The sequence below is a fragment of the Polypterus senegalus genome, chromosome 5 (assembly GCF_016835505.1).
Source record: "Polypterus senegalus isolate Bchr_013 chromosome 5, ASM1683550v1, whole genome shotgun sequence".
NCBI lineage: Eukaryota > Metazoa > Chordata > Cladistia > Polypteriformes > Polypteridae > Polypterus > Polypterus senegalus.
The window spans coordinates 73,593,163-73,616,143 of NC_053158.1; the positions used below are offsets into that span (position 1 = coordinate 73,593,163).

Below are 22,981 nucleotides of genomic sequence, written 5' to 3' on the forward strand. Positions count from 1 at the left end.
TCATGGAGCACAGTTTAAACGTTTGACTAAAGGGTGTTATTTCATGTCTAGAGGGCTCTAATAATGTTAACAGGGTGGGAGAGTTTATAAGGGCTTAAAATATATAAAAATAACCACACAAACATATGGTTTCTACTTCGCGGATTTTCACCTATCGCGGGGTCTGGAACGCAACTCCCGCGATCGAGGAGGGATTACTGTATACATATATACATACCTATCTACATTATATATACACACACATACATACACACACAAATTATATATATATATATATATAATGTAGATAGGTGTGTGTATATATATATATATATATATATATATATATATATATATATATATATATATACATACAAATATACACACAGGTATATATATGTGTATATTTATGTATGTGTCTATATGTGTGTGTATAGCTTTGGTCACTGAGTTCAAGGGAAAAAAAATAAAATGTAGTCTATAAGTTATTAAACAGTAAAACATTAACGTTTTAAGAAGTAAAGCTACATTGAGCACTACTGGAGTGGTTTCGGATAAACTACATTTTAAAGACGGTGCAACAGAACAGGTAAGTAGTACTAACAGCAGCTAAAATGTATTTGGATCATCTCTTGGTATTTGATCCCTTTTGAAAGGCACTACACGACGGCTGTGGTATATAAATTACATTTTCTATGTGAACGTCCAAATTTCTGCTGTGGTAATGTGCCTTACCGGCATTACTAGCAATTAAAAGAAAATCATTTTTGTGTCCTCTGCAGTGTTAAGAGAGAAAGGCTTTGGTTTGGATTAAAAGGAAAAAAGGTGTAAAGAAAGGAAGTTTCCTTTTTCTTTTATATAGTGTAGAGAGACGTCCTCGCTGACGATATGAGCGTCACGGTTGGTCTCGTGTAGACTGGAGAGACGGCCCTGCCATTAACTGGCCAGGATGGCACTGTCGGTCCTCCACTCCTGTGTGTGTCTTCATAATCCGACCTGACGACCTCATAATCGTATACGTGTAAAAGAAAGTGCGAAGCGCCTTAATATTAGTTTGCCGCGGTCTAGAAATGGGATCCTGTGTTTACAGTTGTCCGGGCTATAGCTCATGGGAAGGAGGAAAAAAATTAAAAGTGTTTACTTTCACTTAAGGCTGAAGCGCAGTCAGCGTCTCAAAGGCCGGCACAGATACGCGCGCGTGTGCTGGCTGCCCGACTTTTGTAGTGTCTTTGCAGTGCAGGAAACGCCAGTTTTTGCAGACTCGTTCACATGATCAAAAGTCTCCGCGCTCTTTAGAGGTCTTGCTTTCTCTGTGTGCTGCGTTCATAGTCAGTTCACGTGAGCTGCTCGGAGTACATGCATCGAAGCCTCTGAGCTGTGCCTGTGCTATCTCGTGCGATCTCGCGATGTCCACGGCTTTATTTAATGTTAGCTAAGACCCGGCACTTAAAAGTTTCTTGCTACAGCAATTTTAACTCCGTTACAAAGTGATCCAAAGTCTTGTTTATACTTTCTGTCTTCTCATTAAACTTGTATCTCGTGAATAAAGTATTCGGCGTTTTTCTTCAGTGCTCTTTGGGAGCTCTTCCTTCTTTTCTACGTACTGCGGACACAGTCAGTTCACGTGATTACATGGGAGGCGTGATGATGTCACACGCAGCTTCTCCCGCCACGGCCATCGAGCTAACATCCATTACAGTATATGGAGAAAAATAGCTTCCAGTTATGACCATTACGCGTAGAATTTCGAAATGAAACCTGCCCAACTTTTGTAAGTAGGCTGTAAGGAATGAGCCTGCCAAATTTCAGCCTTCTACCAACACTGGAAGTTGGAGAATTAGTGAGTGAGTGAGTCAGTGAGGGCTTTGCCTTTTATTAGTATATATATATTGTGAACTTGGACCCGGACACAGGCAGACGGACAACATAGTTCCACCACACACTATTTATTTACAATATTTACAGGCTTTTTTGTGCACTCACACACCCCAGTGCCTCCTGCACCGATTCCCCAAAGTCCAGGCCACACTCTCAGTCACTGTGGCTCTCTCTCGACCGCATCCCATCCTCTCTCCAGCTCTGTCCTCTTCCACCCGACATCCACTATCGACTGAAGGGAGGCGGCCCCTTATATGGAAACCCGGATGGGCTCCAGCTGCTTCCTGGCACTCCCTCTTGGACACACCACTGTGTGGTGGAACTGCCGGCTGTGCACCCGGAAGCTGTCCGGGTGTTTCCTGTCTTCTTCTCCCCAGCACTTCCTGGTGTGGCGGAAGTGCTGGGCTCCAGGGTTCCTCAGGCACCGGAGCGCCGCCTGGCAGTGGCCACGGGTCCCTACAGGGCTGGGCTTCCAAGCCCTTTACCCGAGGCCCCCCACATAACCAGGGCGGACGTCCCCTCACGGTCTGGAGGAGGCACAAGCCCTCCTCTGGTCGGACCACTATATATATATTAGGGGATTTACCACTTGGTGATGGTAAATTGATGCTGCTACTGTATGTGTGTGCTCGTATTCACCTTGTGATGAGCTGGTGTCCCATCCAGGGATTGTTCCTGCCTCACACACGATGCCTGAATAATAATGAAGATTATTCAGTGTTCTTTAAAATTTCTGAACAGTCAATATTCTAGGTTTATGGCTAGATTTACTATTACAAAGGTGTTTATTGTGTGGTGATTGGTCATGTGGGGAAAGAAAATGAAAGGATAGAAACTGGAGTTTGGTATGTTTGATAAAGACAGCACAGATGCAATAAAGAAAGCCCGCTCAGAAGAACATCCATTGAATTCTGTGTCCCTAACCACCAGCTCACAACCCCAACATTTACACCTTATTTTTACTTATTCATACATCTAGCCTCTTGAAGCCTCATCACAACTGCCATAAATGCTCTCTGCATTGAATGCACAGCTTCTTTTGAAATCACTTTTTAGAGAGATTTTGGCAAGATGTCCTGGGGATTTAATGGATGTTAATCCCAGGTCAGGGTCCCAGCTCATCACAGGGTAGTTAATAAACATACACTAGTAGTGTTAATTTAGCATCACCAAATCCCATAACCTGCATGTCTTGGTGGGAAACTGAAGCACACAGAGGAAACCCACCTGGAAAACATACATACTCCAGGCAGGGAACGCCCCGGATGTGACCACCTTACTGCAAAGCAGCAGTGTTTCCACCGTGTCACTGTGCCCCCACATGTTTAATTATTAACGGTATACATTATTTAAAAGAAGTTAACAGTTCACCTGTAAAATGTAATATACATACTTTAAGCATTTCATAACAGAACTTATATCAAGTATACAACCTAGAATTCTAACAGCACACAGCTCCAAGAGGATAGCACTTGGAAATCTAATTCGACTTAGAAGCCAGTCATCATTATAGGACAGGAAATCAGAATGATCTGCAAATAAATGCTCTCTTCTAATTCTTCCATTCGCAATGTCTTCTAACAATGCTAAAGCAGCCATGGTAGTTGGAATAGTTTGGCCATTCTGTGCACCATTATTTTGTTGCAAAATGATTGCAATTAAGTGCCTTAAATTTGTAAATGATATGCAATTAATTTTGGTGTATTTGATAAAGCCTGCGTCATGGATGCGAATCTAAAAAAAGAAAGAGGAACCACACAGAAACAGAAACGCTGTTGTGATGCTGGGTGCTGCCTCTTTACAAAACAGAACAGAAACGTGCATATGTATGGTCTGAGGCTGCCATGAGAATATGCATAGCTTTACAGTGAGTTTAGTTTTTATACATCTTCACGTCAACATGGAAGCTTGCGTAGTCAATATTTTGTGCATACCCTCCATTTATACATGACGCCCCAGGACTGCATATGTAAGTAGAAGCTCAGTGAAAATGCTTTGAAAATTACTGAAATTTTTTTACTTTTTCTTGTCATTCAAAATGTGTGTCCTGGATAAAAACCAAGATCCAGGCCTTTAATGACCTCTTGGGCACGGCCATCATCAGTGTGTCTGCGGAGAGGGTGTTGACCTTGTTGAGAGGTTTACTTACCTTGGCAGTGACATTCATGTCTCTGGTGACTCTTTCTATGAAGTCAGTAGATGGATTGGGAGAGCATGGGGGGTCATGAGGTCGCTGGAAAGGGGTGTGTGACGCTCCCGATAGCTATGCAAAAGGACGAAGGTCCAAGTTTTTAGAGTCTAGGGGCCTCATGTATAAATGGTGCGTACGCACAGAAATGTTGCTTAAGAACTTTTACACGTTCAAATCGCGATGTATAAAACCTACACTTGCCGTAAAGCCACGCACTTTTCCACGGTACCTCATGCCTTGTTGTACGTAAGTTCTCCGCTCGGTTTTGCAAACTGGCGGCACCCAGCGTCAAAGCAATGGTACTGTTCTTGTGTGATTACTCATTATTTTCATGACGCGGCTTTATAAATACACAGAAACTAACCGCATATTGTTTATTAGTGTAATGCATCTGATTGTAATTAACTTGTAACAATATAATGGTTCAGGGAACAGCCATAGTATTCCAAATGCCATAACTGCTTTAGCGTTGCTACTCTCACTTCTCCTTCTTCTCCTTCTTCTTCTTCTTTCAGCTCCTCCCGTTAGGAGTTGCCACAGCGGATCATCTTTTTCCATATTACTCTCACTGCACGACTCGGAGTATTTATATCACTGTATCTGAGTGTGAATCACAGCAGCAGCTGATCGGAAAGAGAATTATCGGCATACAGCTTCAAGGACACGCTGTCTCAGCCACTGCAAAACGTTTTAAAGCCTTTCCTGTACGGACCTCGCTGTTCACAAACAGTTTCATCCCAAGAACGCACTCAATCAATTGCTCCTTGTAGAACAGTTTGTACTTATAAGTACAATCACCCCACTGTAAACTTGCACTACAGTTATAATATCTCACAACCTGAGCCACTTTATAAAGCGCGTATTTACATATGATGACGATATCATTTTTAAGGTGAAATGCAGCAAAATATGTTTGTTAAATTATACACATAAAACTTTAACTTCATTTAAATAATCTATATTCTTCACTGGGAGTGTCGTGAAGGATAGAATAATTAAACATGTACTACGAAGATATTTCAATGTTCTTTAAACGCTTTGAAGAATCGGTGCTAAGCTTACAGATGGCTTAACGTCTATTACAGAGCTGATTGTGTGGCGATCGGTTACTTGGAGAAAGAAAAGCAAGGACTCTTGGGGCGGCCACGCCAATATATATTGAATATAAAACAGAAAGAGAAAACAACAACACAGCTAAAAACGCAGCGACAAATTTCGACAAAAGATAAATGCTTGTGTCATGAGCACGAGGCTGCTATGCAGTGTCCACAACGGACGAGGCCATCCACCGGGCATAAGATACCGTACTGACATTGGCGGGCGAAGGACCCACCGATTCTTCCTCTGCCCAGTGCCACCACAAGCCTAGAGCCGCCCCTGAGTACTGCTGCAATAAATTATTTCATCGAAGTGAAACACATGTTTAATAACGTGCTTTAACTCCTATCATCATGAAAATGATATTACGTATACATCTCAGTATTTTAGTTATTCAGAGAGCTGTAATATCACGAATGTATTGGATTCTGTGTCCAGTTGGAGGAAGAGAGCCGGTTTAAGAAGCAAGTAGTGATTCACACACATAGGCACATACGAGTAGAAGATCAAATACAAAACAAAGCATTTAACGTGCTACTTTAATTATGATGTGATTTGAGAAACTGGTTAATTAAACGATTTTAAGATGAAGTTTATAATGTTCTACTAAATGACAAAATAAACTACGTGATTAAAGTGGAAATGTCGAGATTGAAGTTGACATTTCGTGCTTTTTCCCCACCGTGTGCCTTTTTTCTCTGTACCCTAATAAACTTTCATATGACACTCAGAGAGTGGGCTTACAACTCTTCTTTTCACGGCAACTTTGATATGTGACTTCTTTTTTATTTCCGGCACTGTGCGATTTTGTGAATGTGAGCTTTCAAGTTTCTCCAACACGCTATGTCACTCGATCAACTTCATTTTGTTGATTATACCACGGTTTATTTGAACAAATAGTATGTATTTCCTTTGCCTCCACTTGGTATTCGCTGAAATTCTTATATTTTCCCCGTGCTTTTCCCATTGTCTTTTCACAGAAGGCTGCGCTTAAGGGCGATTTATATTGATTTGCATATTCAAATAGGCGTAATTCTGGGAGGATTTGGGGCGTTACATAATGCGCGTGCACGAGCGTTAGTTTTCACGCTGATCGGGATTTATGTAGCGGAAGAACGTGGAAGTTGGAGTACGCACAGATTCCTGCATCTGAATTTTTCTGCGCGTAAGCACATTTCGGCTTTTTTGCTTACGCCATGTTATAGTGCGAGTTCTACGCACGGCGTTATACATGAGGCCCCTGGTGCTTCCTGTCTTGCTATATGGTTGCAAAACATGGACGCTATCCAGTGACCTGAGACGAAGACTGGACTCCTTTGGTACTGTGTCTCTCTGGAAAATCCTTGGGTACCATTGGTTTGACTTTATGTCGAATGAGCAGTTGCTCATGGAGTCCCGAATGAGGCACATTACCTGCATTGTGAGGGAGCGTCAGTTATGGCACTACGGCCATGTGGCGCATTTCCCCAAAGGTGATCCGGCTCGTAAGATCCTCATTGTTTGGTACCCGAGTGGCTGGACCAGGCCAAGGGGTCGCCCACATAACACCTGGCTGTGACAGACAGAGGTTCCTTTCCAGAGGGTGGGACTGGACTGTGTGTCTGCCTGGGGGGTTGCCAACCGGCATCCCGAGTTGTCTCGTCATGTAGTGGGTGCAGCAATGCACTGTACCAGCCCATGCTCCCCAACTTGTCATTCAAAATACTCTACTTAAACTGTGGGTGTGAAAAATTCCTATTGTAAATGGACATGTACCCCTGACACAAATTTCAACTTGTTGGGTTACTATTTCCTTTGTTTAGAACACTTTATGATTTGATGGTCACTTGTCATCTTTTATTTTAGTCATTCTATATACAGACTTACCATACTGGGTAGAATGTGTTGTTCAATTCCAGTGTGTAGACATCTAAATAAGCTTTTTTCAGGACAGCTATTGTCAAGCTATAAGCAGGAGGGATTCAGAGTGCAGTGTACAATACCATAAGAACAAAAACCAAAAGACCATGACGCAAGAATCTTTTTTTTTTTTCAGAATTGGGAGATTTCACAAGAGAAATCCCACAGAATCTAGTGCTGAGCATGCTGCATTTTTAAAATTTCTCTAGATTTGCAAATTATACTAAATTATATGTATTGGGGAAAATCTAGTCAGTTATCTCCCTTCAGAGCGATGATATCATTACGTCACCTGCAACAGTGACGCACTCCTCTGCTGACGCTTCTGTCACCAGCTTAATGAGCACCTTCCACTGTCTGCCAAGTTCCATCTTTCCTAAGAACTGCTCACTTAGCAGATAAACGAACAACAGCTTAGAAAATTGGTAAATGTCGTGATTGTCTTCAAAGTCTGTCTTCTTCTTTTAACATGCTAATTTTTTTGCTTCAATTCAGTTAAATTAACCATTAAATAAACAATGCAAATTGTTTTCCTGCCAGTGATGCTATTCTCTAGTACTTTGACAAGCAAAGTGCTGGCAGTACAATGTGTTGGCTAAGTCTGTTAGTCTGATAAGACATTATACTTTGTACACATAGAAGTGCACAGACGGGAAATAAAGTGCCAGCAAAGAGCAAAGACATGAAACCACACAAAATGAAGAAAGCAGTACACATTTCTGTTGTTTCTTAATTGTTAGACAATGTGCTTGGTAAAGTCACCTTGAAAAAATAAGATCAGCATTGCAGATGCAAAATGTCAGAGGATTATCTGCACACTTAGAAGTTATACTTGGACCTCTGGATTTTCAAGCAGACCACACTACAACAAAACAAGGTGTTTATGATGCAGACAGTATATTTATGTACAGTATTTTATAAAAATGTGTATAAATAGTGAAGCCTCCGCTTTAAACTCTAACACATGATGGCTAATATAAATTGGATTGAAGTTCGTCATATTCCTTATGTTGTAGTTTAGAAATTGAAACTCGGTCACAAACAGTAGAAGTGGCTAATTGGTCCTTACATTAGCCAGCTTGGAGGAAGGTCTGTACAGTCAGAGGTATATGCATAGACTGAGGTTGTACAAATTCACTTTACAGGTCACAAAAGATATAATAGGAAATAACTTAAGTCAGTTAATCATATATTTGTTTGGGTCTTTATAAAATCCCAATCAGATATATTTTTGCAACTTTTCTTAAACTTTACACATCCTATAACTGTAGAATAATGTTCCAGTGATTTTTAAACAATAATACTTTGATGTATACACCAATTTTCTCTGATGAGCTCCATGATATTTACTTTGTGATTTTTTGGCAGAGGCAGATTACGGGTGGTTATTATGAAGCATGGAGCCATGAAAAAAATACTGAGGGGAGAAATGCTTGATTAAAGAACAACAACAACAACAACATTTATTTATATAGCACATTTTCATACAAAAAAAATGTAGCTCAAAGTGCTTTACATAATGAAGAATAGAAAAATAAGAGACACAGTAAGAAAATAAAATAAGTCAACATTAATTAACATAGAATAAGAGTAAGGTCCAATGGCCAGGGTGGACAGAAAAAACAAAAAAAATCCAGACGGCTGGAGAAAAAAAAATTGCAGGGATTCTATACCATGAGACTGCCCAGTCCCCTCTGGGCAATCTACCTAACATAAATGAAACAGTCCTCTTTGGATTTATGATTTTCACGGAAGGATTTGATGATGATGATGATGATCACGTGGACTTCTGGCTTTTAGTCCATCAATGCTGGGGCATCATGGTGCTTTGAGTAGGTTGGTGGTGGCGCAGGCCGCCACCACAGAGAAACTGGAAAAAGAAACAGAAGAGAGTAGGGGTCAGTACGGATTTTAGAGCCACCATGAATAGTTATTATGATGAATTGAACATATAGAGTATTAAGATAAACTGAAGTTATAAAAAGGCCATGTTAAAGTAATGTGTTTTCAGCAGTTTTTTAAAGTGCTCCACTATATCAGCCTGGCGAATTCCTATTGGCAGGCTATTCCAGATTTTAGGTGCATAACAGCAGAAGGCCGCCTCACCACTTCTTTTAAGTTTAGCTTTTGGAATTCTAAGGAGACACTCATTTGAAGATCTAAGGTTACGATTTGGAATACAAGGTGTCAGACATTCCGATATATAAGATGGAGCGAGATTATTTAAGGCTTTATAAACCATAAGCAGAATTTTAAAGTCAATTCTGAAAGACACAGGTAACCAGTGTAGTGACATCAAAACTGGAGAAATGTGTTCGGATTTTCTTTTCCTAGTTAGGATTCTAGCAGCTGCATTCTGCACCCGTTGCAAATGATTTATGTCTTTTTTGGGTAGTCCTGAGAGCAGTGCGTTACAGTAATCTAATCGACTAAAAACAAAAGCGTGAATTAATTTCTCAGCATCTTTCAATGATATAAGAGGTCTAACTTTACTTATGTTTCTTAGGTGAAAAAATGCTGTCCTAGTGGTCTGATGAATATGTGATTTAAAATTCAGGTTACAGTCAACGGTTACCCCTAAGTTTTTTACTTCCGTCTTAACTTCTAATCCTAATGCGTCAAGTTTATTTCTGATAACCTCACTGAATCCGTTTTTGCCAATCAATACAATTTCAGTTTTCTCTTTATTTAACTTGAGAAAATTACTATTCATCCATTCAGAAATACCAGTAAGACATTGTGTTATTGATTCGAGAGAGTCGGTGTGTCATCAGGTGCTATTGATAAGTACAGCTGTGTGTCATCAGCATAGCTGTGGTAGCTCACGTTGTGCCCTGAGATAATCTAACCTAACGGGAGCATGTAGATTGACGAAAAAGGTTAAATATAATGGGGAAAAAAACAGAACTTGATGTCGGTTGAAAGGCATGTACAGTATGTTAAGCATTACAACTTGCATAATACTGTTTTCCTGTTGATAGATGACAATTTAGTATTTGTTTTAAAAATGTATTTTAATTTCTGCCTTTGCCCAGTTATTACAGACAGATCTTGGATTACAAATGAGTTTTGTTCTTGCAGATTTTAGTAACCTGATTTTGTACATAATTTGAACTTGCACAGACAAATGTTTATTAATCAAAAATCATCACAAATGTCTAATGGTTGATTTACCTACTTTACAGAAAAATGTTTTAAACCTAGTGAGGTGTGGCCAGCACCATAGCATCTAGATAGGTGTACACTACCAACATGAATTTTTGAAAAAACATATCTTTATACTGGTATAAGTGTATCATTATTGGATGGAGTGATGTGAGCAACTGAATCCCAAAGCTTTGCATATTCTTCATATTCTGTATGTGGTGGTCAATTGCTGAATTTTAATGGCAACTGATTTTCAACATAGTTTGCAGATTGCTATCTTTTGAGCAACATCCATCATTTCATAGAATACCAGCTCTATGCAAGTGAGAATGATCCATGTCTAGCAATTAAATCTAATGGAATATATTGTGAGGCTGGTGATGTCTATATTTTGTCTCCTGGCCCTGTCTGTTCACTCATTCTTAATTAGCTGCGCTAGCTTAACTTTAGGAGTGGTAACCATTAATTCCTATACTAGCACAGTTCATACACTCTCAATGCACACATGCAGTGTTCTGTCCTACTTAGCTAAAGTAGTCTCACTGCATCAGATGTGTTTGGAGACAACCATGAGTGAATTTTGCCTAAATCTGGGTGGGAACAATTAGATGGCTTGCTGACTATCCTATTTCTAAACCAATCCAACACCTCATGAAGGCAGCATTCAAAGTAGGGATGGTAATTTTGAACTGCAAAGTTAAGTTAATTTGATCCAACAAAGAGCAAGCTTCTGATTACTGAACTGCTATGATCGTGAAACTATGAACTGAATTGCAAAATATGCAATGGAAATAAACAGTGTGTCTCACTCTGTCAAACGGCAGTGTAAAGGACTTTTGTTTAGGGAGTTGATAACGAGAGACACAGAAAATGCAGATTTCAGTACTCAACAAATCCAATAATCAAATCTACCTAACAACATCAGTAGAAGCAGACTGCACAGCATCAACCATTAATGACACGTCTACTCATATAACTAACTAGCAGTACCCCATGGCTTCGCCCACGTAGAAGTGAAACAGGAAAGCGAGTAGGGCCCTGCCAGGCTCCCTACTCCTTACGTCACGCTTCCCCCTCCCCTAGGCCCACAGCTTCTGTCTCGGATTAGCATGAATATATCACTCCTGCAAGTGAAGTATGATCAAAGTCAAAGTGAACTTTATTGTCATCTCAACCACATACAAGTATACAGATAGACAAAATTGCGAAGCTCAGGGTCCACAGTGTAACAACATGATGTGCAAATAATAAATTAAAATACTTAGCACAATGAGAGAGGTCGCAAAATCATTCAGAATATTCAAGCAAATTTAAAGAAAAAACCTGATCTAAATCTGTTAAGTAGAGAGAGAGAGGTTAGGAGCACACGCTGATACAGCGCATTGCCGCACCCCGAACACGACAAACCAGCTCGGGATCCAAATTAGGACCCAAGTGCAGCCAGGCAACGGGTGACACCTCAGCACCACGTTAAGTAGGTCTCTCGTAAAAAGCAGGATTTTTTTATATCTATAGACCACAATGCTTTACAGTATCTTGACTCTTCTTACTGTTGTGACATATAGTGATGCAAAAGTCAAAATGGTTGAAACATATAGCAGCAGACAAACACTTCTCAAATGAGTCTCTTCTGTTACAGCACTCATTGAAATTAACAGATTAATCATTAAGCTTGAAGTCTCTTAGCATTGAGTGTTCTGTTAATTTTCTCACTCCCTCAACCCCAGCAATTTAAACTTCACAGGCTGAAAGAATTGGGGGTGGGTGTTTAGGATGAAGCCCGGTGCATGTAGCCTTTACAGCATCTTTACAGCACAGGATTTCACTGCTATTCACTACCAACTTTTTAACGTGTTCTGCCTCTGGGACTAGGCTACATGATGTAGTGAATGTGTGGACTCTCGCATTCTTTGAATGTTTGTTTTTTTTCCAAAGTGAGTGAGATACAGGAACTCAACAATGTTGGCTCACACAGCATTAAAACAACAATTAAGATATTATCAAAGATGATACATATCACACACTCCCATATATAGTATAAATTATATGTGTATATATATACGAGGTGTGGCAGAAAAGTAATGAGACTGATTTTTTATTTACCAAAGTTTTTATTTTTTTCAAACATCAATGTTATCCCCTTCAAAGTAGTTCCCTTGGGCAGCTACACACCGATGGAGACGTTGTTCCCACTGTTGGTAGCAGCGCTGGAAGTCTTCAACCGGTATGGTCTTCAGCATGTCCGTTACACTCTTTTGGATGTTTTCTAAAGTCCCGAAATGACGTCCTTTGAGGACATTTTTCAGTTTAGGAAAAAGGAAAAAGTCACATGGACTGAGGTCAGGTGAATAAGGGGGCTGGGGAACCACAGGAGTGCCTTTTGAGGTCAAAAATTCTGTTATGGAGAGGGCAGTTTTTCGGCACCATTTTGGCACAGACCTTTCGCATGTGCAAATGTTCAGTCAAAATTTGATGAACGGTAAATCTGTTCAAATTTAATTGTTTACTCAACATTCTTAATGTTAAACGACGGTCTGATCTCACAAGAGTGTTCACACATTCGATGTTTTCATTGGTTTTCGAAGTTGAAGTGCTCCCTGGACGGTGTTCATCTTCAACGTGTTTTCTGCCTTCCAAAAATGATTTGTGCCAGCGAAAAATTTGAGCTTGGGATAAAGAATGTTCTTCATAGGCCTGTTTTAATTTTTCAAACATCACACTTGCCGTTTAATGGCACAACGTTGCTCCAAATTCCGCTGTTCCATTTTGCGTGACACACAACCCAAAACACAACTTCGCTAATAGCAGTCACAAAAATCACGTAGTTAACGGAAGGAGTTGAAACTCGCACTGAGCTATTGGAGGGTACTGATACACGTGCTCTATCAAGGACAACAGCGCAGCATTGCCAGATCGCTTGCAGTGTTGCCAGTCTCATTACTTTTCTGCCACACCTCGTATTTAATATTTATGTACGCAGTGGCATGTAAAAGTACTCCATGACTGTCAAGTTTGTGCCATTTGCGATTAATTTGTCATTTGTGTAAACCTGGAGCTTCCAAAACACAGTGGTTTAAATACTTCTGCAAACACCAACTTTTGAATTTCTGAAGTTCTAATGGTGAACTCGTAGGTTTGCATTTGCCTTTGTGCAATGTGTGTTTTAACTTAGCAATATCACACATTGACCTTTGTGCAGTTTTACTTTCTCCACCATAAGTATTTTAATAGCTTATTATTAAGCCAACAGTGCAATAATGGTGTTATTTTAGTGGCCTTATTAGCTGCATGCAGTGGTAGGCTAAGCTACTGTAGTGTCATTCTTAATTGTTTATTCCCATGCTTATTTTTATTTTTTAATTTGTGTTTCTCTTATGCTCTTTAGTTGCACTAGATTTTCTGCATATGTGCCACTTTACACAAGACTGAGAAATGCAACCTCTGGCCTTGAACTTGCTGAGCAACAGTTTAAGGAGTATATAGCATTGTTTTTTTAGTGCTTGCTGTAAATTGAAAGCACTGTAGGTATTACATTTTGCTAAATGCTTGAAGTAGCTGACTTTGCAGTGAAGAAATGCTATTGTAATTAAAATAGAAAACTTCTATGGATGGAATGTAAATTCACTACTGATGATTGTGACGCACAAGTGAACGAAAGCATAAATTGATTGAAAGCGGTAACTACATACGTACTGTACTGTACTGTACTGTACTGTACTATGTCTCAGCAATAGTGAGCTTCTATGTATTCATCCCTGTCAAGATTAGTACACTTCATCATAAATAAAGAGCAGATGTCGCTGACTGAAAACTGCTTGAAATTTACTTGACAAGAAAACTTGTGTTTTTATGTGCTTGTATATTTGTATCTACAGATTGCAGTTGAGACTGCTGTAACTCAAGACTTAACCATATCTTCAAAATTCTCGGTAAATGTAAAGTGGGTTCCCAAATTGGTGTGAGTCTTGAGTCAGCTGTAGGATTAGAACAACTCACTCCAACTCTGCACCACAATCTGTTGGTCTTGGAGGGTTAAAGCCTAAAATTATAATGTCAAAAATGTAACTTCTGGTTAGAAGTGTGTCAAATTTGAATTCTGTTGCTTGGAAAACAACATTGTGCATAAGGAACAAGCAAACACAGATAGTGTTTTATAGATAAAGTATGGGACAAACTGTCCAAATCCAGGTGTGCAAAGCGTGTACAGACATACCCAAGAAGACTCAAAGCTGTCATTTTTGCCAAAGGGGCTTCTACAAAGTGCTGAATTAAGGAACTTAATATATACATGAATGATAGATTTCAGTTTTGATTTTTAATAAATTTGAAAATCTTTCTGTAAACATTTCTCTTTGTCATTATGTGTTTTTAAATGTAGATTGATGGGCAAAAACAGCAAATTCATCCATATAAAATTTTAATCTACAACACAATAAAGAGTGTAGAATGTGAAAGGATCTGAATATTTTCTAAACCCACTTTATATATGGTAGAGGTATTGATATATATGTGTTTATGTATACACTGGCATTCAGAATTTTGTAATCATCTCGCAATGTTCATGTTTTTGATAGAAACTGACACTTTTTTTTATCAAGGTACCATTAAACTGATTTAGAAATATAGCCAATGCATTGCTGGTGTTCCAAATGGCTATTACTGCTTGAAATGTTTCCTTAAATAGTACATGTCAAATGCCAGTGTCATCTGTAACGGTGAAATAAAATGGTTAAAATGAGCAAAAGAACACAGGCATTGGACAGTGGAATTCCTGGTGATTACAAATGTTTTCTCATTTTAACCTTTTCTTTATTTGCCAGTTTCAGATATTGGGTTTTGTTCTTTGAAGCTCTGCCTCTGAGTCCAGGATCTGGAGTTGTCTTGATAAAGCTGCTTTGTTTTGTCAGTTTTAGGAATGCCAGTATCGTGCAGCCAAAGGGGAGACCATTTACTTGCTTTGTTGAACAGAATAAAATATTTCAGCAGTGCTAACAAAATTACAGAGTTTTCTATAGTATCCAAATAGTATTTAAACATGATTAATTAAGGATGAGATAAGAGTTTACCATTAGAACACTGGGGTAGTGGCTGCAGAAATCTGGGCTTTGCGGTCATGTGTGAATAATAAATTATAAATCAGTCATTTCAAGCAGTAATAACCATTTACTGCTGTGGTTTTAACCCATTAAAAAGTATCCGTTTCCATTAAAACATGAACATTTCTGAGTGATTCCATACATTTGAATGCTAGGGGTGTGTGTGTGTGTATTCACTAGTGTACACACCGTATATACTACTTTCAGGAGGCACTCAAGAGTAGACTGTGGACCCAGAAGAACGCACCTCTAGCCCTTGATGATACTCTATATGTGACTCCAAGGACCTAATGAGCAGTAATCCCTACAAATAAACTCTGTGAGCCTCACCCTGGTACTCATAGTACTTTTTGTTAAAAAGAATTAGGAATTGTTGCCCAAATGGATAAGTTTAAATAACTTAGGGTTTTGTTCTAGTCTGAAGGCACAGCGATCCCTGAAATTGACCATCATTGTTGCAATGGTGGTGAAGTGTGCGCTAAGTCCTCAGAGAAAAACATCAGTTTCTACAATAAAAATCCAATGTTCAATGATGATTACAGTTTATCAGCAGTGGCTGAAATAATGAGAGTGTAGGTGACAAGATAAAATGAAATCCCTCCATAGGTTTGGAAGTTTGTACAGTGTATCAAGATAAAACCTTCAGGGTAGATGAAGGACCTGGCATTGCCTAGAAATGCTCTTGGAGTTGGGATGTGGAATACCTTTAAGAGAATAGCTTAGAATCCATTGCTCAATCATCCTCTTTTCCAAGCTTGTATGTTCTTGTGTCTGTGTGGGCTTTTCTCCAATATTCCAAAGATGTGGGTATTATATGGGGAGTGAGATAGGTCCCATTTTAATTGTAGCCAGTGTGGGACTGGTGTTCCATCCACAGTTTTTATCTTGCCTTGTGCACAGTACTGAAAGTATGCTCTGAAAATGATCAGAAACTGGATTAAAAAAATGTGCAAAATGGATGGATGTCTTGTTAACAAGTGTAGATTTCATGACTTGAATTTTGGCATAGGCTTGTAGGTATTGCGTCTATTATTTAAAACTCCTGCATGGTTTAACTTAGTAAAGCAGGTAAAATCTGACACGGTTTTTAATACACAACAAAAACTTTCATTATTTTCACATTTATCCTATTGTGAAAATATACAAATAAAAAATATATAATTTTTACATGCTTCTATAGCACTTTGGTGTAATCAGTCAACAAACAAACTTTTACAGCTGTAAAATGGAGTCATCCACTCAAACACATGATGGCTAATATAAATTGAATTGGAGTTCGTCATATTCCTTATGTTGTAGTTTAGAAATTGAAACTCGGTCACAAACAGTAGAAGTGGCTAATTGGTCCTTACATTAGCCAGCTTGGAGGAAGGTCTGTACAGTCAGAGGTATATGCATAGACAGAGGTTGTACAAATTCACTTTACAGGTCACAAAAGATATAATAGGAAATAACTTAAGTCAGTTAATCATATATTTGTTTTGTTCTTTACAAAATCCCAATCAGATATATAACTGCAGCTTTTCTTAAACTTTACACACCCTTTAATTGTAGAATTATGTTCCAGTGATATTTAAACGATAATACTCTGATGCCTGGATAGTGCCCTTTCTTATATGATCATACACCAATTTTCTCTGATGAGCTCCATGAAAATTGCAGAGGCAGATTATGGGTGGTTATTATGAAACATGGAGCCATGAAAAAAATACAGAGGGGAGAAATGCTTGATTAAAGAAAAAGGTTAAATATAATGGGGGAAAAAACAGAACCTGATGTCTTGGTTGAAAGTCATGCATATTTAGCATTATAGCTTGCATAATACTGTGTTCCTGTTGATAGATGACTCTGTAGTATTTGGTACCCCTTGCTGTTTTAAAAATTCAGTTCTGTTTTCTGCCTTTGCCCAATTATTACAGACAGGTCTTGGGTAGAGTGCAGACTTCATGACTTGACTTTTGGCATTGTCTTGTAGGTATTGCGTCTATTATTTAAAAATCCTGAATGGTTTAACTTAATAAAGCAGGTAATACTGACATGGTTTTAAAGGCACAACAAAAACTTTCATTATTTTCACATTTATCCTATTGTATTATATATATATATATAGTAATAAGAATGAGTCAGAGACATCATAAAGATTTGGGGCAGCCACCTGTATAATTGAATCGGCTGCAAAAGTAGTTTTAAATAGCACGATGTGCTTAGTTCAGAGTCCAGAACAGAACTGCCTGTACTGAGGCAAGATGGCCGTTTTAAAGGGCTGGAAGGGAAATGACGTCATCTATGCCGGAACTGGGAGTGGTGTCCTTGTGCCCGGAAGTGACATCATCCTTGGGGCCGGCAACAGGCGGGATTTCCCGGAAAAGGTCTGCAAGGGACTGAGAGAGATAGTCAGTACAGTCCGCCACCCCCTGGCCTGGCGTAGAACTACTAGTGTTTAGGCCCTTCAGCTGATTCCTATGCACACGTGTATGACAATATATTTATATATATATATATATATAATTTCTACATGCTTCTACAGCACTTTGATGTAATCAATCAACACACAATCTTCTACGGCTGTAAAGTGGAGTCCATCCTTGTTGGCTGCACCACATCCTGGTATGACATTTGCTCAGCTCAAGAATATAAAGCACTACAGGGGGTGGTGAAGGTGGCACAAAATATTACCTTCACTTGGCGGTCTTCTGTACAACACTCACCACCTTCAAAAGGTAAGCAGGATATAATTAAAGACCTCCGCTATCCTGCACAGCCACATTTCTCACTCCTTCAACCTAGCAAGCGGTGCACAGTGTGATGGTCTAGGTTGGCTGCAGCAGCCATCACTCCTTTAACCCAGGACCTTTGATGGTCCTGCATCAAGGATGATCTAGGAAATGAGGACAAGATGCCCCTTGATTGCCAGATGTGCTCTCTTCTCAGGCACTTTCTCCTCTGGTCATGTTCCCAACTGCCTGCTTCCTCTCCTCAACAGAACTGCCTCAGCCACAATTCTGCCACTCCATCTCCTTAACTTTCATTTCAACCTATGTACTTCTTTTTTTTCCTGCTGAAGCTCTGCTTTATACCTCTGCAGGTGTTTTGTCCTAATTACAACCAGTGAAGAGTCAATAAGGAAATTGAAACCATCCACACCCTTTATGTACAAGTACTGTACGATCAGCCCCAATCTCCCCATTAAATATCCAGGGGCTGCAGGAACACACACACCCATGGAGCCTGAGCCTCACTGTTTTTATTTAAAACCTGTGCACTGCCATGGAATCTGTGTGTCACCACACAGAGCAATTAGGGTTGTGTACCAGTAGATTCAGTGATAGTTTCTACTAATAACTTGCAAGACTGCTGAATAATCAATCATAAAAAATCAGATATTGTGTATGCATAGTTTTGAAGAAACACAGAAGTAAGAATTTCATTGTACTATGCAAATAAACTTGCTTTAACTGTCATTTGCAATCATTTAACTTGTAGAGTCAAGCATCTGAGTCAATTGATGTAAGAGTGAGCTTAGCTCTTTCATAAAACCCCATACATAACCCTGATAAAGAAGTAAAGTCTTCAGAGTCCTCAGGTTATCATCATGTCTACAGTCATCCATTCAACCCTTATTATACCCTAAAACCATCTTATCCAGTTTAGCGCAACTAGAAGCTTGGTGCCTTTACCATTTGCTCTGGGTGTGTGACAGTATTCAATCTTGGATGGGATGTCACCTCCTGCATATTCATCTACAACAGTGACAAACTGAGCTGCTCTTTCTGTTCATTCTAAAATAAAATTGCTTTAGTTAGTGTTTGAAATCATCAACATTGGCCAGACATTTGTGTGCCCCAGCATGTAATGCTTTGAAACATAAGGAAAACCTCTCTGTGATTTAACATGTAATTTGTTAACGTACGTAAATAATTACAGAGACACAGTTATTGGGGCTTAAATATTTACCTATTTGATTTCACAAAGGTAGCCTTAAAATTGTCAAGAGAGCAGGAATGGAAAATGGCATCAGCTAAGTGACATTTGCAATCTGAATATAGTCAATTAAAAATGACACTTCATAAATGTTAATCAACTATTGCAGCGGTTCTCAAACTGTAAAAGGGGGGGGGGGTCGTCAAATAAATGAAAAAAAATTGAATTTTTTACATTTTTATTTCAGATTTAAATTTGCAAGCATATAATCACAACGAATACATTATAACTAAAATTAAAATAAAACATTTCAAAGGCATAGATCTAATGACTAATATGTGCCTGCTTTAAAGTACACCGCCTGTCCAGGTTGGGTTTGATATTCGAGATTGACACTCTGAGCTCCTTTTACTATTTGAAGTTTGTTTCAATGACGAGCGGCGCCGCCGCTGCTGCTTTTATAGTCGCGTATTTTCAATCCAGAAAGTTCGAGACGTATCGGTATCTATCGCGAACATTCGGGTAACAGTAGATCAGGTGATGATGCGGTGCGACTGCACGACATTGGCAGCGTAGCTGATATTGCCAAATTGAGTTCAATAATTTACTGCTTATTGGGTTGTTTTCATGATACAACTAACAGCGGTACAATATTTGTCTGACAAAAATACGTCCATCTCGCGCAGATTGACTTCATTGGTGTCCTCGTTTACGAGATTTTTAAAAATTAAAACATATTTAATTGTTTCTTTACATAAAATAATAATTAAATAAGAATTAATAATTATTCTTTGTTTTTGGGATTAGAATTACTGTCAAAAACCACACAAGGCATTTTAACAGTTATTAAAGCACTTTAAAAAAATAAATCGCAAATATTTCATCGAAGTTAGCCGAACACATGCAAATCTTATGGAAGTAAAAATGATAGGATACCGCGACACCGCACGAGTATCACACCTTTGTTAGTTGTATCATGGGTTATTCTCATCTATCTTATATTATGCAGGGGGCGCAGAATTATTCCAGGTAGAGAAGGGGGGTTTGGTGTGAAATACGAAAGTTTGAGAACCGCTGAACTATTACTATTGTGTGTTCCATATACTGATACAAACATAAATCTCACAATAGCTAAAGCCACAACACTGACAAGTATGGTTTCATAAGCAAATTGTTTGTGTAAATCAAAATATCTTGACTTGTCTTGGTATTCAGTAATTCATGTGTCAATGATATAATAATGGTTGAAGTTTTATTTCCAGTACTGATACTGCAATGAATTTTCTTCTTTAAATGGTCCTAAATTGTATTAAAATAAACACCAGTTTGTTTAGTAGAATTTAATCTAATCATGTGCATTCATTTTTATTATTAATCTTGTTAACTTATTACTGACTACTTAAAAATAAAAAAAATCAATAATTACCTTTATGACCCACCAACTAATCTACACTTGGCATGTGTATCATTTAAATGTTTAAGATATAATTTACAGATTATTATTACTGTTTATAATGAAGAAAGGAGAAAAGGCAGTGATACTAATCATAACCACGATGGGGACTGCCAGATAGACACTGCAATACAAGGCCCTGAAATATTTCAATGATGACAGTAAGGAACCACACTGCTATGTTGAGAGGTCTCTACAAGGCACTTTGGGATTCTGTTAAAGTGTGTATGGACTCCTCTGGGTCAGTGGGGAGACAACCTATTTGGGGATTGGCAGTGGTTATCTGTGATGACTGTTGCACAAAACTGTGCGAGCACCTAGAATTTGTAAATTGACCTGTAGATGTATAGGACAGCTGGAAGCATTTTGCTGAAATATCTAGAAGTAGTTGGTCGAGGTTTAAAATCCCCCTTTATTCCCCTAGGGCTGATGATCTTGGAGATGGAAATTGAATTATTGACAAGGCCTGGGTGAGTGGAAGGTGTATGATAGACTGGAGAGAAAGGGTCAGGGAGTGCTTTAAAAGGTGCTTGTGGTTGAGGTGGACCAGCCACCCCATGTTTTAGCTGTGGTCAGTTATTTATATAGGAAGACTCGGTGGTCTTTTGTTATCTTCTCTTTTTGTTGTACTTTGTAATGACTGCACTAGGCAGCAGTCCTTTTTAAAGGGGGCGGGGGGTCAGAAGATAGATAACTAATAACTAGCTAAGGTCAAAATTGGAAAGACATTCAGTAAACACAGCTCCGGGCATGAGATAAGAACTAAATATACAGCTAGTGAGAATGTCCTAAAACCAGAATAGTAAATAAAGCCAAAGTCACAATGTTAGGTATAAATATTAGTCGAGGGGCAGAAAAGAGTTCAAAAACAGAGATTCTTTTGCGTGCTTAAACAGTAATGCTAGATATTTAGGTTGTATCCAGAAATTTGGACGATAAGCATTCTGTTCTGCCAGCTTATAAATTGTTGCACTAATGGTGTCACTTCCGAAAGATGACACCTGGTAACCCGTGGATGCATCTCTAATTTAAAATAAAAATAAGACAGTGCCATATAAGAATGTATTTACTTTTAACATCATTAAAAATGCATGCGATTCAAAAGTCAATGTGACAATCAGATTCCTTGACCTCTAAAACTCTCAAAACAAAGTTTTGATTAATTTTAGAGGCCAAGGAGAATCTGTAGAAGTTTAAAAATGAACTCCAGCTCATGACATACCTTTGTGTTCTTATTTCCTTGTTATACCTTTTTTTTCTGATTTTGGTCCTTTTGGCCACAATTGTCATTGTTTTAGCTAAGGAATAGCTCAAGAGCTTACTCCTAATGTCGCTGACATGTAATAAAATATTTCATCTGAGATGGACTGGCACTCTATTCAGTGTTGGTTCTTACTTTATGCCCAACACAGCTAGGAGAGGCTCCATCCTCCCTCAACCCTAAATGAATGTATGCCAGCTTTGAGAACGGAATGTAAAATGTTTCATGCTATATAATGTATAATCAGGATATTAGCTGAAATATGTGAGAAAGTGCCGTGGCAGAATTTTTAATGAACGTGTTTTCCTTGTATGGAAAAAAAAAAAAACAAACTTGAATATTTTAAGTACTTTCATTGCAGTCTGGGACAGAGGAAGATGAATTTGTTTCAAAGTAATTTTAGAAAGAACCATTCATTATTTCTCTTTCACGGTATCCAAATTGATGCTTCCTTGTATATACTATATGTATAAACTCCAGAATGTCTCCATCTTGAATGCTGTTACTTTCATTTAACATTCTGCCTCAGAAAATATTTTACTGCCAGCAGCATCCAGGGCCAGGCTCTGCTCACCATCAAACTCCAAAGGTGGAGTTCAACTTTTAGAATTGTGAATTGGCACTGTGCTTAGTATTGCTATCGCAAGTCCCTTGCCCAATCACTGTCGATGACCCTACGCAAGTGTGAGTTTGCCATTTTATGCTCAGTGCCTCCAGGATAGGCTGCAGCACCCCAGACGTCTGGGTAGTTGTGTGATTGTCCATGTTGTCTGTCATATCCAGTTTTAGAGTTTATGTGAGTATCTGGAGCAAGCTACAAAAACAGGATGGCAGCTATGGAGGTTGGAGCATGTAAGGATTATTTTTATATTTTTTAAGGCTGATATTTTTATTGGTCTGTAATGTCTAATGTAGTCACAGCGTCAACACTGTGTTTGTGAATAAATTGTTCAAAAGAACAAGCACAAAACTGGATAGAAGAAACTGATGTCAATGATTTGTATCAGCAAGTAAGAAAAAACTGCATCAGCCGTTCTGCTCACTGTATATAGTAGAAA

At 38.8% G+C, this 22,981-nt stretch overlaps 1 protein-coding gene across 5 annotated transcripts in view; it reads left to right on the forward strand.

The window, feature by feature from the left end:
- tmem200ca (transmembrane protein 200C, genome duplicate a) overlaps window positions 1-22,981 on the forward strand; it is an 88,115-nt gene that overhangs the window by 59,671 nt on the left and 5,463 nt on the right. For 2 of the 5 annotated variants that reach the window (XM_039754808.1, XM_039754807.1), the window contains exon 1: window positions 22,643-22,775. The exons of the other annotated variants lie outside the window; for them this stretch is intronic. The gene's annotated coding sequence lies outside the window, so the exon portion shown is untranslated. Of the gene's footprint in view, window positions 1-22,642; window positions 22,776-22,981 lie in introns of those variants that run through there. 5 annotated transcript variants of the gene reach the window in all.